The 25,937-nt window shown below is 37.6% G+C and overlaps 1 protein-coding gene and 1 pseudogene across 10 annotated transcripts in view; one reads left to right on the top strand and one right to left on the bottom strand.

Annotated features, from left to right (window-relative positions):
- ERC2 (ELKS/RAB6-interacting/CAST family member 2) overlaps positions 1-25,937 on the bottom strand; it is a 1,069,021-nt gene that overhangs the window by 828,696 nt on the left and 214,388 nt on the right. The gene's annotated exons all lie outside the window — the stretch shown is intronic.
- LOC306646432 (tRNA (cytidine(32)/guanosine(34)-2'-O)-methyltransferase-like) lies at positions 11,536-12,511 on the top strand (annotated as a pseudogene). The gene has a single exon. The product of its transcript is annotated as a tRNA (cytidine(32)/guanosine(34)-2'-O)-methyltransferase-like (transcript).

Raw genomic sequence — 25,937 nt, 5'->3', positions numbered from 1 at the left:
TTATTTTAAAAAAGTGAGGGAGAGGAAACTGCCCTCAATATCTTTGGGCATAAAACTTTTTCTGTACCAAGAATTGATTTCCGAAGGATACAGTCCAGAAGCAGAATTACAGAATCCAAGGGTAAGATTCATTTACATTGACAAGCTTTTTTGCCCAAATAGTTTATACCAAATTTGGAACTTCTTAGCCCTCAGTTATGAATGGGAGACTTGAAAGATAACTGTAGGTGAGATCTCTCCTCATTCAGTCTACATCAAACACTAGCAATCCTAAAGCTTTGGAAATACTCGTTTGCATGCTAATTCAGTCTTTAAGGTAAAGAATTTGTATGTGCAATACAAATTCTAAAGATGTCCCAAGCTCTAAAATCCTGTCTTCAACAGGACTTGTGCATCTGGTAGGTGAAGAAAAGCTCTTAGTTAGAAATTCCACCTCAAAAACATAAAACCAATCCTCATATACAGATTAGTGTTTTAATTGGATTAACAGATGCCCAAGTGCCAAGTGGAAACCAGACAAAAGCATTGTCAGTTAGGCTGGATAGGTTGGGAGAGCCAGTACCCAAGTATGAAATTGTCACAGCTTGGCACCAGAGTTCTGGCTATAATTTCTTTAGGTCTGCCCTTTTATACTGCACATGGATTAGAGCAATATGATGGGGTGGCTCTAAGAGGCATGAACTGACCTGAAATACCTTCTACATTCCTATTTCAAAGCCCACATATTATACTCAGTCCAAGAGTAAACGACATTCCTCATGAGTCCCAAACCACAAAACTTTCTCCTTTTTTCACTTCCAACATATCAGTTTATAGCCAGTTCTCCTTTATTTTTATGTACTTTCTTAGAGGACCCATGAGTATTTCCAAAGTTTCAGCTCTGAGTTCAGTTGCATGACGAATTCATTGAGAGGAGGATGCACTCTTCCTTCCATATCTTGCTCAAAACAGTATTCCCAAATACTACTGGTCAACTGACACTGCCATACATTTGCACATTCATTCATTTATTAAAATATTTATTATGATCCTCTATATGTCAAATCCAATGTTGGCATCATTTATTTATCAACTGTGTGGCCTGGGGCAAGATTACTAATTTCTCTGGGTCTCAGTTTCCTCAACTGGAAAATATGAGATAATGGTACCTGTCTCACAATATTAAATAATGGTACAAATATCCTAAATAAGGTGAAACAATATATATAAAGGATGTTATGTCCAATACCTATTAAATATTTTTAAAGTGACTTAGTTTATAAGGTAAAAAAAGAATTTAGTTGATTCTGGTTTTAAAATATTATAGCAATTATTAAAATACAATGTGTAAAATATAGCTTTATACATAATGTACAAAATATTTCATATTTTTTAAACTGAATTTCAGTGTAATCAACAAATTCTTAATCCCATCCCCTACTGAAAGATAAAGGTACAATTAATCTTAGTAATTGGAAGTAACTCTATCACTGCTTTTTGAACCTTAGTCTTGAAAATCTCTCTCCATCTTCTCATCTATGCTTACCTTTCTAACACTGAGGAGGTGGCTTCTGGGGCATACCTGCTCAACATAGTTAGTGCCAGAGTAGCTGGTACCACAGGAATTGGCCACTGGCCTCCAGCATCATTTACTAATGATTATAGTACCCAACATGGACTCCAACAAGGTCACTACGCTCAGTCTTCTTGTTTCCATCTTAGGCCTTCCTAGTCTTCCAACTTTCTCAGCATTGTCACAGCTTCTCTTGAAGGCTCAAGATCTCTTGGATGCTTTCTCATCACACTGGAGCTTCACTCCTATAAAACTACCTGCAACCACTACCAACTTCTTCACTCAGAGAACTAGTGAATGTGCACCAGCTAGTCTCCTCGAACTGTCCTGGAATATACATATTCCTCCTGAGAAATATATCCACACTCTCATGTGATATTTCTGGATCTAAGGAGATTTATATTTTCTGCCTCCCTCATGTGAAATGGGACAGAATGCAGTGAAATGGACCATTTTTCTGTCCTGTAGGTTGAATTCTTTCTCCTCTTTGGCTGGGAAAACCCTTCTTCTGACAGAGTAGATTACTACAATTTTTAAACTCCCCTTCCACACACAGAACAAACACCTTTGAATTGCCAAAAGGAGAATTACAGAGCAACTGGAAGCAACTAGTCACTTACCACAAAGGCAAATCATACTGGTTAATATTTTAAAAACAACCTACTACATGCTCATTTCCAATAGGTGATTAAAATCAACTTGAAATGAAGTCAGTACTCAATAACACAGTTGGACACAAAACTGAGTTGACTGTGGCTTTAAGATTAATAGCTCCCAATGAGATTATCCTAATATGAATATAATGGAAGCATAACTTTTCTTTCTTTAATAGAGAATTTGCTCCTGATATCCAGAAAAACTTCACAATATATCTTTTGTTGTTATAACCAGTGACTTAATATCTAAGAAGTTATTTTTTAATGGAGGCAGCCTGGTGTAGAAGAAAGTTTGGCCATTACTTCAATGCTTACATATGACCTTAAGAAATATTCATTTAACTAGTTTCCATATCTGTAAAATGGATGTAATAATATCCATCTCAGAGGGTCACAATAATACAAGTAAATTTGTGTATTATATGTATATATGTAATATATGTGTAATATAGATGTAATCTATGTAAGAAAATAGATGTAAAACTCCCAGGATGAAGCAAGTCCTATCTAACACCTTACAGGAGACCTTTTGGACAATGCATCCTTCTGTATAAATTGTGCGTGGCCCAGCAATAAATTCTACAGTCCCTGACCTAAAACATTAAGGTTATTCCCAAATATACATAGATGCTGCCCACATAAATTGGCCCAAATCCTCCTGTTCCTTTGACATATATCTTAATGCACTGTGGTTTAAAATCTTCATCAGGCTTGGAAATATTGAGAACCACCTGTAGTTTAGGTGACTTGACCCAAATTAAAACAGACTCCTCCTTATCTTTCCCAACCCCAAGGCTCTACTTCTTACTCTGAGTTTTCTCATAGTTGATATTTAGATTTTTCAAAAACAGAAACTCTTTAAGAAATTAACCAAGTGAAAGGCCATTTTCCATTACATCAAATTCAAGCAAAAATCAATGTGTTGATGTTTTAAGGATTGGAACAATTAACAGACAATTTGGTACACTCTACCATTCAGCCATTGCCATGTGCTATAGTTGAATGTGTACCACCAAAATCCATGTGTTAAAAATTCAATTCCCCAATTCATGTTGTTAATAGTATTCAAAGATGGGGCCTTCAGGAGGTAATTAGGGTTATAGGAGGTTACAGGGGAGAGGCCACATGACTGCATTGGTGACTTTGTAAAAAAAAAAGAGACTAAGTTAGCTCAATCGTGTGTTTCATCACATAATACACTCCTATGTGTTAGGAGCCAGTAAAAAGGCCCTTACCAGATGCCGAGCAGATGTTGGTGCCATGCTTTTATACTTCTCAGCTTCCAGGAACCATGAGCCAAATAAACTTCTATTCTTTATAAATTATCTGGTCCCAGGCATTTTGTTATAGCAACAGGAAAAAGATTAACATACCTTATATAAACCTTTTTATATTTATATTTTATATTTATATTTTATATTTATATTTATAAACCTTTTTATATTTTATATTTATAAACATAAATCAATGGAGTCATATTTTCATTTTTAATCTGACTGTAATACAGAAGGAAGTTTATCATCTTCACCTACTAAAAGAGAGTATGGGCTGCTAGAGATTTTTTTCTTTTTCCTTTATTCTTTTTAATTATATATGACAATAGAATGTATTTTGACATATCATACATACATGGAGCATAACTTTCCATTCTTCTGGTTGTACATATGGAGTTACTGGTCATGTATTCATATATGAACATAGGAAAGTTATGTCTGATTCATTTCACTGTTTTTCCCATTCCCACGTCCCCTTTTCCCCCATTCTCCCCTGTCCAATCTGATGAACCTCCACTCGTCCCCACCTTCCACCTATTGTAACTCAGCATCCACATATCTTAGAGAACATTCAACCTTTAGTTTTTGGGTTGGCTTATTTCACTTAGCATGATAGCCTCCCATTCCAATCATTTACCACAGATGCCATAATTTCATTCTTAATGGCTGAGTAATACTCCATTGTGTATATATGCCACATTTTCTTTAACCATCCATCTGCTGAAGGACACCTAGGTTGATTCAATAGTTTAGCTACTGTGAATTGAGATGCTATGAATGTTGATGTGGCCATGTCTCTATAGTATGATTTATATATATACATGTATATATGTATACATCTTAGTTGTTGATGGACCTTTATTTTCTTTATTTATATGCAATGCTGAGAATCAAACCCAGTGCCTCACACATGCTAGGCAAGCACTCTGCCAGTGAGCCACAAACCCCATCCTGCTAGTATGCTGACTTTAAGTCCTTTGGGTATATGTCAAGGACTGGGATCACTGGGACAAATGGTGGTTCCTTTCCAAGTTTTCTCAGGAATCTCCATACTGCTTTCCAGAGTGGTTGCATCAATTTGTAGTCCCACCAGCAATGTATAAGTATACCTTTTTCCCTACATCTTCATCAGTATTTATTGTTACTTGTATTCTTGATAATTGCCATTCTGACTGGAGTAGAATGAAATCTCAGTGTAGTTTTAATTTGTACTTCTCTAATTACAGGAGATTTTTTTATTTTATTGTTGACCATTTGTATTTCTTCCTCTGTGAAGTGTCTGTTCAGTTCCTTTGCCCGTTTATTGATTGGATTATTTGATTTTTTGTGTGTGTTAAGTTTTTTGAGTTCTTTATATATCCTGGAGATGAATGCTCTGTCTGAGGTGCATGTGACAAAGATTTTCTCCCATTCTATAAGCTCTCTCTTCATGTTCTTAATTGCTTCCTTGTTATGAAGAAGCTTTTTAGTTTGAATCCATCCCGTTTGTTGATTCTTGATTAACTTTTTGCACTTTAGGAGTCTTGTTGAGGAATTCAGTTCCTCAGCCAACATGATGGAGAGTTGGGCCTACTTTTTGTTCTAGTAGGCACAGAGGGTCTCTGGCCTAATGCCTAGGTCCTTGATCCAATTAGGATTGAGTTTTGTGGCTGTCAGAGATTTTAAATTAATTTCTTCCATGTCAGTAATTGCAAGAACCAATTTCAGTTTCCAAATTCTCATCAAGGACTTTGTTCCTTAGTTGGAGATTTCAAAGCAAGGTACCAACCACCTCAGTTTACAATGAAGATAATAAGTTATACTTAGAGACATCTCTTTTTTCCAAATGCTCTCTTGTACTTTCAGATCAGTATACTCTAATACTATTTTTTTATGCAGGAAAATCTTTTCTTTCTTCACATCAAGTCATATACAGAAGCCTAACAGAGCAAACAGAGCATCCAAATTACTCTGGAAGAAACAGAATGAGGTGACCATTAGCCTTCCAGGTCTTATTCAGTGGCAGATCCTAACCCCAAGAACTCTAAAATATCCTCAGGACACCTTTAAAATATACTGTCTCAGATGTAGCCCAAGAGATTGGCAAACTTTTTCTGCAGAGGGCCAAATAACAAACATTTTCAGTTCTGCAGGTCAAATAGTATATTGCAAACACTCAACTTGGCTGTTAAAGCTCAAAAGCAGTTAATTTGTAAACAAATGGGGATGCTAGTCCTTCAATGAACTTTATCTACTAAAACAAGTACCACATGGATTTGACGCGAGGGCTGGAGTTTGACAACCCAAATCTAGAGACATAGTTTTTATCATTTCTTGATTTATGTAATGTTTAAGATGTAGAAACAGAACATATTGCAGAAAGTGCCCAAAACTCCATTTATCACAACTTGAATTTTGATTTATTTTCATTTTACCCACAATATTTACCAAAGTGGTTAAAATATGAAAATCATATCTTACTCATTCACCAGGGGACTGTTTAGGAACTTAACGCTATGTTTTTCCTCTATAAATCATGATCATCTCAAATGTAATCTCTCACACATGGTGAATTTTAATTCTTAGGAGATGTATGGCAATCCTGTATATCAATTCTACTCCCTTCAGAACATTGTGTCTCATATCACATGAAAGTAGGTTTTGTCCTTACTTACTCAAGTGTAAGTAGCTGATAGTCTGAAAAATGGGGCAAAATGAAGTGTTTCCTTAGAATAAAAATCATACCAGAATAACTAGGGATACAACAGGTACAGGAGAAAAAACTTTGGTTTTATAGTAATTTTTGATATAATATCCTAGGTACTTTCTAGGATATTAATATGTATTTGTAGCCTATAATCATGTTGTATATCAAATCATATTATATCACATATCATATCAAATCATACACCATTCTGACAACAATCAGAGTCTCTACCCTAAGGGCTCATGGAAAGGGGTGCCCAGAAACCATGTTTTATTCCATATGGCCATTCCCAGAAATCCAGGCCTGATTGGAGCAGATGAGAACTGACTCCCTCCCAAGTTCTAGCAGGGTTCATAAAAGGTAAATTCAACAGTTATGGTTTGGCAGATTTGATCACATAGGCAGATGCAGAAAGGACATGTGAAGCCTATACTCAGAGTAACAGCTGAACATCTCAATGACCCTCAGGTTTCCATCTCCAGTAGTTCCTCAGGATCAGCAGCATCCAGCAATTGGATTCTACAAGTTGCCTTCTCAGGAAAAACTCCTTTCTGATTAAGCTATCTAGGGTTTCTTAAAAATTAACAGGATATGAAGCTCCACATACACTGCCCTGCCACTATTCACATCCCACATTCCTAGCCACACTGTTCAACCTTCTCCAGAAGAAAGCAAATGTGCTTCATTAGTTTGTTTGGTCTGCGAGTGGGGAAAGCAAGTTCTTCAAAAACTTGTGTGGAATCCCCAAGAAGCCACCCCTCTATTCATATGTCCTTAGACTTTCTGCAACTTTCAGGAACCTTCTTATAGAAAGCTGATGAGAATAAAAAGACTTTCCATAAAAGTTAAATGAAAAAGTTACCAAAACAGGTAAAAGACTGAATAAAATGTAACCACTAAGATGTTACCTTAATTTCTGTGCCAAATTAAACAGTTAAAAATAGGAGAACATCACAGTTGTGCCCTCTTCCTTCCTGGATTATAAAAATACAACAGCTCCCTAAGCCTCGCTATAAATGCAGGTAGTCTCTTTGTCATCTACCCTGCAGCTATTGAGCCAGGGCAGCGCTGGGGTCAAGCACTGCTCACAACATTGAGACATCCTTCCTCCAGGTAAACTAAAGATGGCAAAACCAGCATTTGTCTCCGGTAACCAAGCTCCTGAGCCTGTAATTGACCACTATGCTTTAACACATCCCTATCTGATCTCACCACCCCTCTCCATTCCCTGTCTAGTCCACCCCAAACCCTGCTCAGGATCAGTCTTCTTTGCTCCAATGCAGTATCCTGTTCCCAGACCAGAATACCAATTGGTTATGTCACACCATTACACAAAACCTTTAGTGGTTTCCTAAAGCTCTGGGATAAAGTCTTAACTAATCACCATGGTCCACAATATCTTACAAAATCTTTTTCTTATGCTCCTCTTCAGGCTCATGAAATCTTCTCTCCCTCTTGTCCATTCTGTTCTATGTATTGTAGACATAATTAAGTTTCTTGTTGCACTAGCCACACTTCAAGTGCTTAAGAGTCACATGTGATTGTGGCTTCCATATTGTGTCCCCTCCTACTCCTTGCTATGTGGCTGGAAGGACAGGAGCCACATATCCCAGCATCTAGCACCATGTCTGGAACAGAGCACATACTCAAGAAAGGTGAGATCTTGGGAACCCTTGAATTTCAGGCAGAGTCTTTAACAAGTAAAGATCTATTGAGCTTCAACAGTTAATAAGGATGATGGTAGGATAGGAACTTCAAAAGAAAATTATTTGACTAACAGTAGATTAAAAAGGCTGCTGGAGAAACTGAAGAAGCTCATCATTATATTTTTGGCAAAATGACGCTGTTTCTAAAAGCAGGTAGTGTAAATGTCAAACACGGTATGACAGATATTGCATCATGCTAGCAGCCAGCTTTACTGGGGGAAAAAAGATGCCTAAATGCAAAATTGATATTTTAATTTCATTCTTTGTTCCTTCTAGAAATTAGTATGTAGTTGCCCTTGTCACCCACATTTTGTTAAATGTAAGATTTAAACTCATATCATACCATTTAGTCCCATTTCCAAAATGAAAGTCCAATCTGAACTTTACCCTTATTGCTTATACAAATTTTAGTGGCCAATTTAGTCCCAGCTTGGTCTTAATATGAATATCCTCAGGTAAGGAGGAACATTTAACAAGAAAACATTCCAAAGACTTCCTTGATCTCACATATAGGAGTTGCAATGTGGTAGTTATAACTTTAGATGTTTTCAGTCACAAGCTGATTACCCTAAAGCAAAATTATCTTTTTAATACCCACATAGAGACTGGCCACAAAAGCATTTTCAGAACAAAGAGTTCCATGGTAGCAATAGGAGGCCTGTTTGGCATAAGACTCCAGGAGACACATTTCCATTCCTTTTATGACCTTGCAGGTAGAGAAGCCCTTCTCACTCTCAGGTGTATGTAACTTACAAGATAGTAACTTAAGTTCAAAACTACTTTTAATTTTAAGTCTATTAATTCAGCTTTTGATTTTCTCATTGATCCATAAATTAAAATATGAGCAAGCAAGTGAAATCTGCAAGATGATGAAAGAGGTCCCAGTCTTCTTTTTCCCCACCAAGAGCAAAAATTAAGCAGTTTTCCATGAACAAAGGTGACTCTGGAAGAATTTAGGAGTTATTTAAGTAGCCACAGCAAAACAGTGAAGGAAAAAACATGAAAATAACCACACCAAAAGGGTAGGAAAACTGGTTTCACTTTGCCTGCATCGCCCTATCTCCCAACCCAGCACAGCTTGGCAGGTAGAGGGAACTCCTTGGCTTGAGCACACCCTTGTGGAGAAAAGGAGGGCAGAATACACAGCCTGCCCCCCTAGGTTTTCAGGACCCTGCCTGAACAACCTGCTTCAGTTCCACCCCACCTAGATCTCTAGGAGAACCAACACAGCTAAGGTGTCTGGAGACAGTGGAAACAAAGATGGATAGGCTCTGTCAATATCAGTCATGCAGAGAAAGTCAACATGCCCCCAAGTGGCCTGTTTGGCATAGGACTCCAGCAGACTTCTTCACTGAGAACTTCAACAGCCACCACACACTCCCTGTAGTTTTCACCACAAGGTCTATAATTTAGGACCCTAGCAACTTGATCAGCAGAGGCCCCATAGAAGCTTTCACTTCTGAGGAAACCAACTTCTAGCAAAGCAGCAGCAGACTAAGCTTCACCTCTGAGGGCCAGAGTAGTTGTTTTTTTTTTTTTTTTTTTTTTTTTTTTCCTCCCCTACCTGCACAGTTTGTAGATGTCTGAACTGTGCTCCCAGGAGCCACCCAGAGCTGCCTGATGAGTGCTGCTGCAGTTTTCCCTGCCTATGAATGCAACACTTTGGTCTCCCCAGGTGCCTGACCAACCATTACTCTCTCTCTGCTTCCTAAAACTAAGTGAACTGCTTTTATCACAGGCACCCCGGCCCAAGAATCCAGCCAAACAGCTCCAGGTATCTGACATACCATCCCTCCTCCCTGGGTCATCCCAGCTACTGCCTCCATGAGTGCTCTGATCCAGGGGCAGAAGGCAGTTTCAACACATGTGCCTGCAAATAACCCTAGGGGTAACAAAACTGCTTATACCTAGCTAGAACCCACAAACTGTCCATGCACATCTAGGTGACCTGATCCCTGTCACTGGTTCACAGTTTCTGCAGTCATGTACATTCAGACTGTCAGTCCCCACTGCCATCTGTGCATTTATAGTCAGCCTAGGACCCCTGCCTCAGACCTTAGCTCTTATCACTGTGCAAGAACCTGTAGCTGATCTCTCCTGCTACACGTGTCTGCAACAAGTCCCAAAGTGAAACACACACTGCTGTTGCTTAGGCCTCTACTAGTGTTGGACCCAGCCTCTTGCTCTTGGACTCACAGGTAAAGTTGAAGATCCCAACAGCTCTCTACCTGGGCCAATGAGACATAGTGCCTTCCTGAATTTAGAACTACTGTATGTCCCCACACTTAGTGCTCTGTGACACAGTACCACAGTGTACCCTAAGATGCCTCTCCACCACCCCCATTCCTATAAGTGACAGTCTTTCCTTATTGAATCCATTCCATAAAGTCTGGAGGAGATAACTGTTTCTTCAAATGCCCAGACACTTCACAATTAATTACAGAAAGCATAAAGAATCAGGGAAATCTGAAACCACCAAAGCAATACAATAAGCTTCCAGTAACTGATCCCAAAGAATTGAGGACCCATGACAAAGAATTCTCTGCATGACAAAGAATTCAAAATAATTGTTCTAAAGAAACTCAACAAATTACAAGGAAGCATAGATCCACAATTTATCAAAATCAGGAAAACAATATAAGAACAAAATAAGTTAAATAAAAAAATATAAAATATGAGTAACAACAAAATAGAAGTTTTAGAGCTGAAAAATGCAATGACTGAACTAAAAAATGCAATAGAGAGTTTCAACAGCACATAAATTAAACTGAAGAAAGAAAAGCAAACTCAAAACTAGATTATTTGAAATCATATGTTCAGAGGAGAAAAAAGAATGAAAATAAATGAAGAAAACCCATGGGATATTTGGGAATACACTGACAACAATCATTTATATAATTTAAGTTTCAAAATGAGAAAATAGAAGGCTCAAAGAAATAATGGCTGAAAATAAAGTTTCATATATGTATATCCAAGTATAGGATTCTCAGAGATCTCCAGTAAAACTCAACCCAAAGAAAAGTTCACCTAGACATATTATAATCCAACTATCAAAAATCAATTACAGGGGCTAGGGAGATAGCTCAGTTAGTAGAGTGCTTGCCTTGCAAGCACAAGGCCCTGGGTTCAATCCCCAGCACCACCAAAAAAAAAAAAAAAAAAAATCAATGACAGATATGAAAAATGGTGGAATGAGACAGACATCATTACCCTATGTACATGTATGATTACATGAATGGTATGAATCTACATCATATACAACCATAGAAATGAAATGATGTACCCTATTTGTGTACGATGAATCAAAATGCAGTCTGTAAAAAATTTAAAAATAAACAATTTTTTAAAAAGTCAATGACAGGTGACCTAGATATGTTGACAGGACTCATACATTCACAACAGGTCTGGACTTGGTCTTCTAGGGTATAACTTCTGCTACACTACAATGATGCTCATGTATGTGTAACAGTCATTTGGTTTACCTACAAAAACAAACTGAAGCCCTACCATTTCTCACTGGTGTAAGCTGTCGGTGCACCACTTCCTTCCTCCTGCTCTTCTCTGCACCAAGATCTAAAGTAGATGGTGGCCCACTCACTTAGTTACTGATACAGGATGGCATCAGACAATTAGTGACAGGACCCTGAGCAAACAGTATAAGATGGGACGGACATCAAAGGACAAATGGGATGACTGTACTGTCTGGAGAATGGCTGGCAGGCTGATGGTGCCTTCAAGCTGCTATAATTCAAAAAGGAATCCCAGTTTTCCTGTTGTGTGATATGGGTGTTTGACCTATGTGCAGTTCCAGGCAGCTGGAGCCAGTGCTGAGCCAGAAGATCAGGAGCCAGTAGTCTGGCCAAGGTGGCTGTGGACTTTCAGGCTATAGCTCTGCTATCAGGTGTGATACAGATCCATTACCCAACTTTTCACTGCCAAGGAAATCATCCAGCACTTTGCGAGCTGTCTGACAGACAGAGTGGTATGTGATACTGCTCCCAATGTCACTGGCCTCCATGACATAGATGATTAAGTGCAAATTGAGCTCCTCCTAGACACTTCAAACATTGCTACACATGTCTTGAAGACATTGTTTTGTAGCCAAGATAGTGTGAGCCCAGGATGTAATACTGCTCTACAACCAGCTATAGGTCTTCTTCTCCAAAATGTTCTGGGCCAAGCCCAGGGGAAGCTATGACTCCAGCACTGAGTCTTTTGCTGTCTGTCAGGGTTATGACCTCCCTGAGAGCTTATGCCAGACCTGACCAAACCCCTGCTGGGCCATTAGTATGATTTCGACCAATTGAATGGCCCATCCACATCATTGTGTCCTTCATGATCTGTGGGGACCTGAGCACCTATGATTTGGATTGCAGTTACCCACTGGTCGTAGAAGATGGTTCTGCATACAAGTTTACTACACCCACACAACCACCCATTTTGCCACTATACCAGAGGTATGAACTTAGAAGATGAAGTGGCCGGCCAAGGAGATCTATCCCCAGGACTGTCCTATCATCAGAGTGGACATATTTCCCCAGCACCTGGTCACCTCTCAGTGCCACACCCTGCTGGCCCCTAGGATGGAAGAAAATGAAATGAACTGCTCACCTCCACATGATAAACTGGGAAGCTAATACAACTTAGAAGCTACTGCCTATTAGGAAAACCAGAACTTCAGTTAATAAACTTGTTTTCAAATCTCATAAGGGTCTGAACAAACACCAGTGTGGAAATCTATAACAACCCCCATGAGGACAACAAGGAAAGAAACAGTGCAGAAGTCTGCTGCAATGGAGTGACATATTCTTCTGAGGCCTTGCCTCTTCTCTAAACCTCTCTTGGGGTGTAAAAAAATTATATTTACCCAAAATGATAAAATTTTTATATTTGATTCATTCTGAAGGTCACATTTTCAAGGCCAAGAATTCTTTGGTAATTTTTTCTTTCAGACCCATAAAGGGGGTCAGTATACAATGATAAAGAGATCAATTTATCAATAGGATATAACAATTGTCAATATATTCAACCACAATACAGCACCTAAATATTTAAAGTAAATATGAACAGATCCAATGGAAGAAATAGATAGCAATACAATAAAAGTAATAAACTTCAATACTCTACCTTCAACAATGGATAGATCATCCAGACAGAAAGATCAATAAAGAAACACTGGACTTGAACTGCCCTTAACAACAAATGAACATTCCATCCAATAAGAACAGAAAATACATTCTTCTAAAGCAAACATGGAGTGTTTTCCAAGTTGGATCATATGATAAGCCACAAAATAAATCTTAACAAGACATCCAAATCGAAAGAGGAAGAAGTAAAACTATCCCTATTTATATATGACATGATTTTATATATAGAAATCTCTAAAGACTACATTTAAAACTGTTAAAACTAATAAGTGAATTCATTTAAGCCTCAGGATACAAAATCAATATGAAAAAGTCAGTTGTATTTCTTTACATCAAGAATGAAGAGAAGGGGTAAGTAGGAATAGGAAAGACAGTGGAACGAATCTGACATAATTTTCCTATGTACATATATGAAAAAACCAAATGAATACCACCCTCAAGTACATTCACAAAAATGGGGTCCTAATTAAAATAAGATGTAAATATGCATGTAGAATTTTATCAAAATTGATTTTACTGTCATGTATAACTAAAAAGAATCAATAAAACAAAAAATGACCTATCCAAAAATGAAATGAAGAAATTTATGCCATTTATGAGAGCATCAAAAAGAATAAAATACTTAGAAATAAATTTACACAAGGTAGTGAAAGATCTGCATACTGAAAACTATAAAATTGATGGAAAAAATGGAGAAAACACACACAAAAAGAAAGATAGCTCATTCCAAGTTTATGAATTGGAAGAATTAACATTGTAAAAATGTCCATACAAATATCCAAAGCAATCTACGTCCCTACCAAAATTCCAAAGTCATTTTTCACAGAAATAGAAAAAAATTCTTATATGTGGAACCACAAAAGACTCTAAATAGCCAAAGCAATTCTGAGAAAGAAAAACAAAATTGGAGATGTCATACTTTCTGATTTCAAATTATACTACAAAGTCATAGTAATCAAAACAGTATGACACTGACAAAAAAAAAACAGATACAGAGATCAGTAGAGCAGAATAGAAAGCTCAGAAATAAACCAGAGAATATGTGATCAACTAATTTTTGATATGGGCATCATATAAATGGGGAAAGGAAACTCCCCTCAATAAATAGTACTGGAAAAACTGGATATCCACATGCAGAAGAATGAAATCGTACCCTTATCTTACACCATATACATACATCAACTCAAAATGAATAAAAAATTTAAAAGACAGACTGAAAGCTATAAAATACCTAAAAGAACACAGGAGGAAATCTCTTTGACGTTGATCTTGGCAATAATTTCTTCTACAGGACAACAAAAACAATGGTGACAAAAGCAAAATAAATAAGTGGGACTACATCAAACTAAAAACTTCTGCATAGAAAAGGAAACAATTAAAGTAAAAGGGGAGTCTATGAAATGGGACAAAATACTTGTGAACCATGTATCTGATTGAGGGTAATTATCCAAAATAAATAAGGAATTCACACAACTCAATAATAAAACAATTAGTCCAATTTAAAAATGGACAAAAGACTTGAATAGCCATTTCTCTAACAAAGATAAAATAAACCTATAGGTATATAAAAAGGTACTCACCACCACTAATCATTAGGGAAAAGCAAATCGATGGCAGAATGATATCTTCTGTTATGGTTTGAATGTGAGGTGTCCCCCAAAAGCTTATGTGTGAGACAATGCAAGAAGGCTTAGAAGTGAAATGATTGGGTTATGAGAGCCTTAACGCAAACAGTGAATTAACCCCCTGATGGGATTAACTGAGTGGTAATTGAAGGCAGGTAGGGTGTGACTGGAGTACTTGGGTCACTGTGGGGAATGTCTTGGGGGTGTATATTTTGTATCTGGCAAGTGGAGTCTCTGTCTCTGCTTCCTGATTGTAATGCCCTGAGTCACTTCCCTCCACCACACTCTTCTGCCATGATGTTCTGCCTCACCTCAAGCCCCCAAGAATGCAGGCTGATGCCTATGGACTGAAAGCGCTGAAACTGTGAGCTCCCAAATAAACTTTTCCTTCTCTAAAATTGTTCTTGTCAGGTTTTTTAGTCACAGCAGCAAATAAAGCTGACTAAAATAGTTTCCTTCTCCTTTTAGGATGGCTATTATCAAAAAGACAATAGATAACAAATGTTGGTGAGGATATGGAAAAAAATGATCCCTTGTACACTGCTGGTGGGAATGTAGACTGGTGCAACCATGATGGAAAACAGTTTGGAGGTTCCTAAAGAAGTTAAAAATATAACTATCATTGGAACCAGTGATCCTTCTTCTGAATATACGCCCAAAGGAAATAAAATCCCCAACTGGTGAAGGTTTTTGCACTCTCTTGTTTACTGCAGCTTTATTCATAATAGCCAAGATATGGAAATAGCCAAAGTGTCTGACAACAAATGAATGGCTAGTCAAGTGGTGCATGCCTGTAATCCCAGCAGCTCAGGAGGCAGTGTCAGGACGATTGTGGGTTAAAAGCCAGTCTCAGCAACTTAGTAAGGCCCTAAGCAATTTAGTGAGACCCTGTCTCAAAAATAAGAAGGGCAGGGGATGTGACTCAGTGGTTAAGCACCACTGGGTTCAATAAAATAAGTCTAGAGATCTACATGAGGAATATGGTTCATAACATTGTATGCTGGTAATTTTCTGAGAGTAGACTTAAGGTACTCTTATCAAAGGAAGGAAGGAAGTTATGTGAGATGATATTTAATTGTTTAATTGGCATAATCACTTCAGATGTATATGCATATCAAAACATTATAACCCTGAAATTTATACAATAAAAATAAATAGTATATGTATAAAAAAACATAAGATTTCTAAAATACATACATCTTTGTTCTAGCCCCCTATATGCCCTCAGAAATTAAGTAATTGAGTAAGAAATTAAGAAATTGAGTAATTTTCAGTATACCACATTTATACAGAATTTCTAGTTTATAATACACAAAACTAAAATAAATTTTAATCTGTTATATTTGTTTTGTTATATTCTATTACGTGTTTGTTATAAGTGAGTTAACTTTCTCACTAAATCTTATTCAAGTCTAATAACTTCTAAATTTCAATCAAGTGTTGAAAAACTAAAATAGAAGTTTTGGCCATTTGATAAAGTTTACCCTCCCTCAATCTAAAAAAATACACTGAAGGAAATATCTTGCTGTAGAAGTTCTAATTTCAACCTGCCTTCCTAAAGGCTATATAGTAAATGTTAAAGTCATATTTTCAGATCTAACATTAAAAAGAAAACAAAGGAAATATAAGTACTAGTATCTTGACTAACATAAACACACAAGATCCCAACAGCTTGAATAAAATGGTGCTACACATCCAGATATAATAAAGGGTATCTGAAAAGAATTCCGAGTTCCAAGTACCATCTCCACTAAAAATGAGCGAAGTCTGGTTAGCATTCTGAGGAATTAGATCCTTCCTGGTTCTCACTTCAAACTCAATTTGGGACAAACTGTATTTCACCAGGGCCAAAACCCACAAGGAGCAGTCTAAGCACACTGGCATCACAATTATCTACAAATCCTATTTTAGATAATACAATCTAACATGTTAAGACACAGTCAGTTTACTCATGGGCACATCTACTTAGATCCCAGTTACCCTACACAATTGCAACAAGCTTGGCAATAACTCCCAACCCACAGCAAATTAACAGTCAAAAGTTGAAATGTGAGAAGAGTGCTAAAGACACAAATATTGTTAAGCCAGAGAGGTTATTAGCAGCATAGGAGGAACATAGTGGCCTATGAGGAATCAGGAAAAAAATAAAAACATTGAAAGTAGACAGTAAAAGGTGATCATGTGGGACCAGTTAGGAGGGAGGCAAATAGTCTATTCCCAAGACTATTTAAAGGCACCCACTCCTTCATGGGAAAGAATAATAATAGACACTGCTAATCTTGACTCTGAGCTATGAAGTAAAGGTTCCAATCTGCTCAGGCCATTCTCTGTTGCAAGAAAGCCAGGGAGAATTTAAATAGTTGTAATTTTTAAAAAGATTTTCCTCAGAGTGGTTAATCATTTTTAAAAGTGTTAACACTTAAAGGGCGAGGCTCTGGTCACTTGGGGAGCTGTCCTATGAGGAAAGCTCCTTTCTTTCACCCCATCAGTTAATGAAGCACTGCATATGGACACTCCACACTGGAAGCCATCCCAAGAACAGCATTCCAAAGTCAGCTATAACAACAAACAGCAGATGTGTCCTGAGGAGGTACAGATATCTCCTCCCCACCTCAAACCACTTAAGAAGGGGTTAAAAAAAAAAAAAAAAAAAAAAAAGACGACTAAAAATTGACTGACCAAATAGGTAAAATAGTCAATTAGTTAAAACACATATTTCTCAGTTTCCAATGAGAGCACAAAGGCACCCTAAAAAAAAAAAAAAAAGATAAATCATTCTAATTTTTACAAAGGGAGGAAAAAAAAAAGGGAATCAAGTAAGTTTCTCCTTGAACAACTGCCAGGCCCACAGGCAGATCTTCTATAATGGGATGATCAAACCTGAAGAATTTCCCCAAAGGAGCAGATACTTCCAAATAGCAAATTTCCAGTTTTTAAAAACAAGCATATTTATTACTGTTTATTTCTAGTTTCAAAATGCATATTTGTTAAACACTAAATTCTAATTTCTGAACTCCTATGGAGGAGGAAGAACAACTCATGTTCAGGGTGGGGTCACATGACAGATGGATACCCCAAAATTAATAAAACTCATCAACTTAGCAAAAACCAGGTCTGAGACATCTGGCTGAAATGCAACCACCATGGCCCAGTCATTGTGTCTCCACCAACATGGCAGGATATTTATCTATGTATTTAAAAGTGCCTCTTTACCTCTTCCAGAAAGACTCTAAGGAAGACTCAAGGCTAAAGATAGGATCTAAAAGGTGTAGTCTCTCTTGTGCCAGGCTAGTTCATGCCCAGCTAAAGGCGCAGAGTAAAGACCCAGACTTCAGGAGTTGGGTGGAAGCAGGCTTGTGGCAAACAGCCTGCAAACTCCTTAATTGTGGGAACAACTATACATTTTATAGGTTTCTTGCCCAATCACAATGTGCCACAGGGGATCAGACCACCAGGTTCCTGTACGGGTTCCCTTAGTAACACTGAGTCAACTTGGGGCAGTGGTTTACTTTCCTAGGTAGCCGAACCAGAACGCTCCTCCCTCCAAGTTTTCCTTACACACTTGAGACATTCACTGCTGCCAGCCAGGAACTAGGATTTCTCCCAACATTTCCCCCATTTTTATTAATTTGGACAAGGAATTCCTTCAGGAGGACTTGACTGACCTGAACCCTTGTGATTCTTTTGTTGAAAATGGACCACAAACATTAAAGAACTGCAAGTATTATAAGGAAGAATATACAGGCTAATCCTAACATCATAGTAGGATTTAGCATATTAAGCAGGTTCTATTTAAAGGTAATAACATAGACCTCTCCCAGGAGGGAGAAGGGGGTCATGGCTGATGTTCTAAAGTCCTAAGAAGTGAGCACACCCTACATCCTTCATAGGTTAAGGTCTCTTTTGTTCTCCAGTTCTTTCCCCCTTTCTCTCTCCTTCCTGCCTATGTGACTAGGCCTAGTTTTGCAGGTGAGATGCATAAAGTAAGAAGCAAATGGCAGGGGAAGGACCAAAGTGATTCACCAGGTAAGGGCCCAGGGGGCATTAATTAGTAGCTCCTTGTCTGCAGTCCTTGATAAGGGCAGGTTAATCTGGTAATCAATGGGCTCTGCAGATTCTTGACATTCCATTCTCCCAGGGCAGTCTCCAACTTCCAGAGGCAGATGGCTTTCATGGCCTCTATTTCCTCCATTTGACCCAATCCCCTATTTCTACACTAACTGCCTGTCCCCAATTCTGGCTTCAAAAAGGGCTCAGTACTTTCTTCTAACATTTTTTTTTTTTAACCTCCTGAAAAAGGTTAATGGGAAAACCACATTCTCATCCAAACTATGCAGAAAACAAGTAATGATACCAAAGAAAATGAAGCAGTCCAGTGGTTCCCACCTTATCCTTACCTGGTCTACATAAGTACATGCAAAAACAGGGTGACCAACTCTTCCCAGTTTGCCCAGTATTTTCCTAGTTTTAATGTAAGTCCTATATCCTGGGAAACCCCTCATTCACAGACAACTGGGATGATTAGTGATCTTTGCAGGAGCAATGACCTTCACACATCCCCATGATCGACACCCAGAGATGTGGTTATTATGCATAACCCCTTGGGAAACATAACTGGTCAGAGTTAGGATCAATCCCATCCCTTCTGCTTCCCAGGAACATGAAAGTTAGTCCCTCTAAACCTCAGTCACTACATCTATCCATAAGGAAGCAAAAACCAAAGAAACTTCCTCAGGGAAATTTTATGAGAATTAAATATGATCATAGGCTCAAACTGTATTATATAAACCAAATAAAAAATATTGAGCCTATTATTTCCATCATCATTACTAATTTGTAATCATATAATTTGGTTTTAACACATTTTTTGCAAATCTCATCACCTCAACTACTATTGGGCTGGGGCTGTGGCTCAGTGGTAGAGCGCTTGCCTGGCACGTGTGAGGCACTGGGTTCAACCCTCAGCACCACATAAAAAAATTAAAAAAAAAAAAAAAAAAAAAAAAAACTGTCCTCCCTACACCTTACAACTTACATTCTCAGTTAGAAACCTTACTATAGTCACAGCTATAAAATTATATCACCACCAAAAAACTATCCAGGTAAGACCCACTTCCTTGCAATCTAGTTAAAATGACCAATTTGGGCACATCTATTCCAAAGTAAACAACTCCCCAAGTGTTTAACACTTGAACAAAAAAGACTTCGTCCACCTCATTTCCTATTGGTAACTGTGTTCTCTCTCCTGTCTTTTCTATTCAGAAGAGCTTGCTGTTCCCTGCTTCACCAATGCCATTGCATCTCATAAGACAAGTTGAAACTGCCATTTTTCCCTACTCTATGTTTCTATGTAGAAGGAATTTCATGTGGAACTGCAACTCTCTAGAAAGACTGAGAGATACAAATGAAAAACTGCAAGAATATAATAAAATGTCCACCTGAGACCTAACACTAGGCAAACAAAAATGCTCACTTGAACAGAGCTAAGTTATGTAAACTGTCCTTGGGTCCAAGAAGCTAAAGTCCTGAAGAACACCATAAGCTAGGTGTAATTTTATGTACACGACTGGTAATGCTGTCCCTCTCTCTCTAGCACAACCACCATGTCACCCACCTTCCTTCACAGCACCAGCTCATCCTCAATCTGAGTCAATGACATTCTTCATTATATCTCAACGGCAGTCAGCTGTCCCATATTAGTAAAGCTCTACCATCTCTTAAATGATTTCTCCTTCACTTGGGAGGCATTGGCAGTAGCTTCAAGATGAAAATGATATTCAAGGACACCCCTTTCATGGAAGATTCTTATTTCATATTTGTGAAATATGAAAATTAAACAAATTTTATTTTCCTCATGGTTCTCATGGTTATCTTCATTCTTCTGGGATAGTTATTTATATATTTTGCACACCAGAGTAAAGGCTCCAAAAGAAAGGTTAGTTGGTAGGACTACATCCTGGGAAACACCGTTAGTCCATGTGGCCCCTTTGTGCAAATTACAGAAGAAAGCCTCTTCTCTCAAGACATTTTATTTCCATCTTCCAGAGCACTGCTGCAATATACCGATTTTGTTAGAATAAAGGTCTGGGTTGCCATTTTCTAGCACACTGTCAAAATACATATACACAAATCTATGATGTCCATGATATAAATGGCAACCTCTGGAGTTTGCAGTGTTCAATTTACACAACTGTGTACACTGGCTGTGAATGATATCCCTTCATATTAATAGCATCAGAGAACTTCAGATAACCAATTAGAGTCATATGTTACTTAATGAAAGGGTATGTCCTAAGAAATGCATTGTAGTTCAAATTTTATTGTTAGGTAAACATCATGGAGTAAACTTACGAAAAATAGGTAGTATAGCCTACTACATACCAAGGTAATATGGTATAGTCTTTTGTCTGAAGGTTACAAAATTGTACAACATGTTACCGTACTAAATATTGTAAGCAACTGCAACACAATAGTAAGTATTTGTGTATCTGAATATCTGATGACTATGATATCACTGAGCAATAGGAACTGTTCAGTGTCATTATGTTCTTATGGGACCACTGTCATATATGTGGTCTGTGATTAATCAAAACATTATTATGATGCCCATGACTATATTTGTGATTTGCATAAAAATTGCCCTGATAATGTGACTGCATGTATGTACTCATCTTCTATATTATTCTTTTAATTATTTTGTCAAAAAAGGAGAATTGTCTTTGTCAGGACAGATTACTAGCCCAAAGTCATAAAATAGTTATACTTAATAAATCAAAAAGAGAAATCTTAAAATGCAAGCTACACAAGGCAATGACATGATGGGATAAAGAGGAAAAAGGGAAAATATGGAGTTCTGGAGCAACCAATTTATTCCCATGGCAAATAAATGTTTATTCTTATCTTGCATAACCAAAAATTTTACTAATGGTCATAAAAATAATCACCCCATTTCAAAATGCAGTTGCACAGGACTAAAGTTTATCCTATGAGCTGCTTCTTCCCCAAATGGTTTTTGCTTTTCACTGCCATCAACTTTACTTTTCCCACCTTTAGATTCTGGCCTTTAAATGAGATCATTAAGAATTCAAAAGCTCAGGATAATGAGTTTTCCAGAAATGGGATCCCAGTTTTCCAAGCAATGGGAGGACCAGACCTCAAGAGCAACAGCTTGAAGAAAGTAGAAAATTCAGAAGAAAATCTGTAAACAAGCATGTTTTTCATCACCGTCTGTACTTGCAGAGCACTAACTCAGACAGTTTGCTTTTCCTCAAACTCTTACATTATCATTACAATAACAGTGAACCCATCATAGCCAAGAAAAATCGTTTTATAAAAAGGACAGAAAGCAGTCCAACTGAGATTCTAATGAGGGAAGGGTTCCCCATCATTGCTTCAACTCCATTCCTTCCTTTTATTCTCATAACATGTTTTCTTAGTCCCATTTTACAGAAGAGGAAACTGAGTCCCCAAGATGTAAAATGACTTGCCCAAGGTTATACAGATATTAATGGTAAGTCATGTCTGGCTTAAAAGCTCTTGTCACACTGCTCTAGGCAGAGCATTAGGTCAAAGTTTCTCAACTTTCACAAATCCACAGGACTTCTGCAGAACTTGTTACAATGTAGATTGTGATTCCAGTGACCTCGGGCCTGAGTTGCTGCACTTCAAGCTCCCAAGGAGATTTCAATCATCTGCTGGGTTCCAGAATGCACTTTAGAGCAGTGTCTCTCAACAGGAATGATTTTGTCCTCCAGGAAACATTTGGCAAGGTATGGAGATATTTTTGATTGGCACAAATTGTGGGGTAGGGTTAGTGGTACTGGCACCTTTGGGCAGAGATCAAGCATGTTGCTAAATATCCTCTAATGCACAGAACAGCCCTCAACATCAAGAAAGAACCATCAAGCCCAGAATGTCAACAGTGCTACAATTGAGAGATCCTGTTCCAGAGGATCCAAGTTCGTTTAAAGTTTTTCCAAAGCTGCTGAAGTTTTATAAAATTGCACTCCCATGTTAAAAAATTCTCCTTGAACTGATAGAAATGTTGATATCATGCAACCAATGGCTAGAGTATAACGAAGTTTAATTTCCTCACAAATACTCTTCCATGGTACTGAAGAAAATCTAATCAGCTGGTTACAAACTAGAGTTTCAGATAATTACCACAATTTCTGGAAGGTCTTTGTTTCTTAGCACTGGAGGTCACAATGAAAAAAAAAAAAAAGATAAGATTATTTTTATATACAAATTTTTTAATTTCCTGTTTGGGCAGCTCAACCCTGTTGACCAGGATCACAAAAAAACATATTTTATTATTTGGCTTCAGCTATTGCTACCCACCACCAATATCATACTGAGATATTGCCACACTCTGCACCCAGCATCCACTCAATTTCCAGACTCAATAAAGAAATCCGTCATTCATCTGGATTTTTACTATTCATAGAACTTTCAAAAACTTAGCTTGTGTTTAATATTTTTTACTAACTCCACACTTTATTGTGGGGTTCACAGAATTTTTAAATGGTATGTTGTGTGATAAAGCATACAGTTTAGGAAAACTATAAGTCTGAATATAATTTGAGTAAATCAAGGTTTGGTTAAAATCATATAGCTTTTTATTGGGAGGGGGCAAGAATGAATATCTTGTCTGCTAGTGTATCAACCTTCCGGGTCATATGCCTCCCATCCCCCGTATTTCCTACTTACTTGTCTTCGAACTTCTCAATTCTAGGGAGCCAGCCCAAAAGTTCTATCTTAACATAGTCCCCATAACAGGGTCTCTGTCATCTCACTGTCCCTCTCTAGACATAGTTTACACTTAAAAGTTCTTCATGAAATAAAAATGAATAAATGAACTTGTCCTTGAAAACTCAGTTTTTGGGGTTCTCTCTTTTTTTTAATTTTTTACTGTTGTTGATGGACCTTTATTTTATTTATGTATTTATATGTGGTGCTGAGAATTGAACCCAGTGCCTCACACATGCTAGGCAAGTGTTCTACAACTGTGCTATAACTCCAGCCTGCCACATCTACTTCCTACCACTCCAACACTTGACACGGTTCTGTTGAAAGATCATCCTCCCTCTTGGGGGCCATAGGCATGGGATGTCTCCATGTGCAGTTACTTTTAATACTAATAATCAATATATTCTTAGATTCAGATTATAGAGAATACTGGGGAGATTTCATGGTGCTGGGACACAAAATAACATACAATAAAGTTTAATATTAATACTTAGATGAAATCATAAATAAGCAATTATGATTTGCTCAAATTTGTAAGGAGCCTGTGGTTTCTTTAGTATGCAAATTCTCTAAAAGTTATATATAGGTATATGAGAATGTATTCCTCTGAGCTTCGATGTGGTATTTGGTCTTCACTGCTTTCTTAGTGTTTATGATTAAGCTTAAGGATATTTTTCCCACTTAATTAAAAAAATGTTAATCATAAGTACAATTTGTATTCTCCTATGTCTAGTTCTTTAAGGATCAAAATAGAGTTTTAGTCCGCCATTGAGTACGTAAAATAGAATAAATATTAACTATAAGCTGATTCATCTATTCTCTGTTAGTAATAACAAAAATTTGCCACTGTTACTAACTAACATGAGAGTTCTTGGAAAGGGTAACTTCTATAGAAACTTAATGACGTATTCTTTCAGGAAAATTAAAACTAAACGGAGCATGGTGCCCTCTACCTTGTTGGGAACTGGGTTTTTGTTTTGTTTTGTTTTGTTTTTGTTATTTTTTTTAAGCTATCATGCAGTAAGAGCATGTTTCTTAAAAAAGATCATTAATTATACTCTTAAAGATTTTTTTTTTACTTAACATTTCATTGTATTAACCATGAGATGATGTAATACCAAAGAAAAAAACATACAAAAAGATTCTGTGAATAATAAAGATTTAGATTCAGCCTCAGAACACTTGGTGTCTCTGTGTGCTGTTTCTCCACCATGCCGTTGCCTCCCATCCACCTAGGACCCGCGACCGCTGCTAGGGCTGGACCCTGGCACCAGCCCCTGGTGCCCTTGGGTTCTTTTCTCTTTAAAAGTTTCCTTCTCAGTTTTCCCACTGTGTTCCTTCTTCCTTCTTTGTCGTAAGTACAGCTTCTCACAGACGCTTCTGCTCCCCGCATTCTTTACATTCTTAGATATGGCTCCTACTTCAAGGCATCCTCTTTAATTCCTTTCCCTGTCTGTACCCACTGTTATCATCTTAATTCAACCTAATGAACAGTCTCCTAGACTTTCCAAACTAACTCCTAATTGGTGAATACAGAATTAAAAAGACCAACATGGGAGCCAGCTATGGAAAGAATATGGGTTTGTTCTGTGAGAAGCCCTGGACCTGGAATGGTGTTATCAGCCCCATCCCCCACTCTCCCTACTAGCCATACACAAAGGAGGCAGTATCACCTGACGGAACACAAGCCTTGTAACCACCTTGACTGTGATTCCCTTTGAGATTCTAGGTAGAGTAATTCACTTCCCTGTGACTCAGTTTCTTCATGTGTTACAAGGGAAGATTATCAACTAGATTTCTGCTCTCAGGGAATGCTTGAAAGAGATACATGTATGTATATAAAAATGTTGGAACACCAAAACATTAAGCATCTACATGTATATAACATGTATTACATGTAGGTTTAATTTATCAAGCCCTTTTATCAGATATTTATCACACAATATAACCATAGCATTCTAAAGAAATTACAAAGTGAAACTGAGAAGGTAAAGAGATCACCCTTGAGTTTTCTCAGCTCAGAACAAACACTGCACACCAATAAGTGACCTATAAAACACCAACAAGCCAAGTTTTATCCTGAAGAGAGAAATGGATAGTTTAAAAATGGAGCACAGACTTGCTTTATGAGATCAACTGACAGTGAAGCCAAATGTTGCTTATCCCCTCCTCACCTTTCTTCAAGGAAACATAAATGACATTTGTTGAGCCAAGCCCTGTACAAAGTGCTTTGCACAGGTCATCTCATTTGAGACCAAAGAGTAAACTTGCACAGATGGATGCAAAGGTTGTACTGGAGGCCAAGAAAACTGCTGACTGAAATTCTCCTAGGCCTAGGAGATTGAAAGTCTCCTGCAAATTTCCTTAGCATTCTTAGGTCTCTTGAAAAAGTGTGGAACAGCTACTATGAATACAACGAAAACAATTAACCCTATAAAGCAATGCAGATTAAAAACACAAAGAAAATGAATGAGGTTAAAATAAGAGGGAGAAATCAACATGTTAGGAGAAAGAGTAAGATTTTAAATGAAGTCATAATAGAA

Source organism: Sciurus vulgaris (assembly GCF_902686455.1).
Source record: "Sciurus vulgaris genome assembly, chromosome: 16".
Taxonomy (NCBI): domain Eukaryota; kingdom Metazoa; phylum Chordata; class Mammalia; order Rodentia; family Sciuridae; genus Sciurus; species Sciurus vulgaris.
The sequence above is the reverse complement of the archived record's forward strand: the minus strand, read 5'-3'. Positions and strand labels throughout refer to the sequence as shown.